The 818-nt window shown below is 33.0% G+C and overlaps 1 long non-coding RNA gene across 1 annotated transcript in view; it reads right to left on the bottom strand.

Moving 5' to 3' along the window:
* Positions 1-452, bottom strand: part of LOC107184501 — a 16,267-nt gene extending 15,815 nt beyond the window's left edge. The window contains exon 1 of the long non-coding RNA XR_001515351.1: positions 442-452. This is a non-coding gene — a long non-coding RNA (uncharacterized LOC107184501). The remainder of the gene's footprint in view (positions 1-441) is intronic.
* Between the last annotated feature and the right edge of the window lie 366 nt (positions 453-818).

Genomic DNA, 818 nt, shown 5'->3' with positions numbered 1-818 from the left:
GGAACTTTGGTGTCCTCTGTCCCTGAGGCAAGCAAGCCTCATGTTAGTTTCAAGCTGAACTGGCTGCCGGCCGCCATCTTGGCTGTCAATTAATTTGCATATCTCGCTGATTAGCCAATGGGAAGGGTAGCATTCATATGCCAATTACCATGTTTCTCTTTCATTAGTGTAGATATATATATGTATATATATATTCCTTCCCCAAGGACATATATCAGGAAAAATTACAAAAAGAAATTGAAGAGATTTTCTATGCTTTCTTTGAACAGTTTTATAGTTTCAAGTTACATTTAAGTCTTTAATCCATTTTGAGTGTATTCTTGTATATTGTTTAAAAAGGTGAAAAAGGTGATCTTGTTCCCTTCTCCTTCTTCTCTTTCTTCTTTTTCATGAGATATGTCCAATTTTCCCAACACCATTTATTGAATAGACTGTCTTTACCCCCACTTTATGTTCTTGCCACCTTTGTTAAATATTAATTGAACATATAGGTATGCATTTATTTCTGAACTCTATTTTGTTCCACATGTCTGTTTTTAGGTCAGTACCATGCTATTTTTATGACTATAGCCTTGTAGTATAGCTTGATATTAGGTAGCATGATACCTCTAACTTTGTTTTTTTCCTCCTTTATTTTGAATTTATAGGTTGTTTTGAACATATCAATTAAATCCATCTGGTTTAGTATATCTTTTAAGGGCATTGTTTCTTTGTTAATTTTCTCTCTGGAAGATTTATCCATTGATGTCAATGGAACATTAAAATCCCCAATTATGACTGTATTATTGTCAATCTCTTCCTTTATATCCATCAAGATT

This window comes from Myotis davidii, unplaced genomic scaffold, assembly GCF_000327345.1.
Source record: "Myotis davidii unplaced genomic scaffold, ASM32734v1 scaffold144, whole genome shotgun sequence".
Lineage (NCBI taxonomy): Eukaryota > Metazoa > Chordata > Mammalia > Chiroptera > Vespertilionidae > Myotis > Myotis davidii.
The sequence above is the reverse complement of the archived record's forward strand: the minus strand, read 5'-3'. Positions and strand labels throughout refer to the sequence as shown.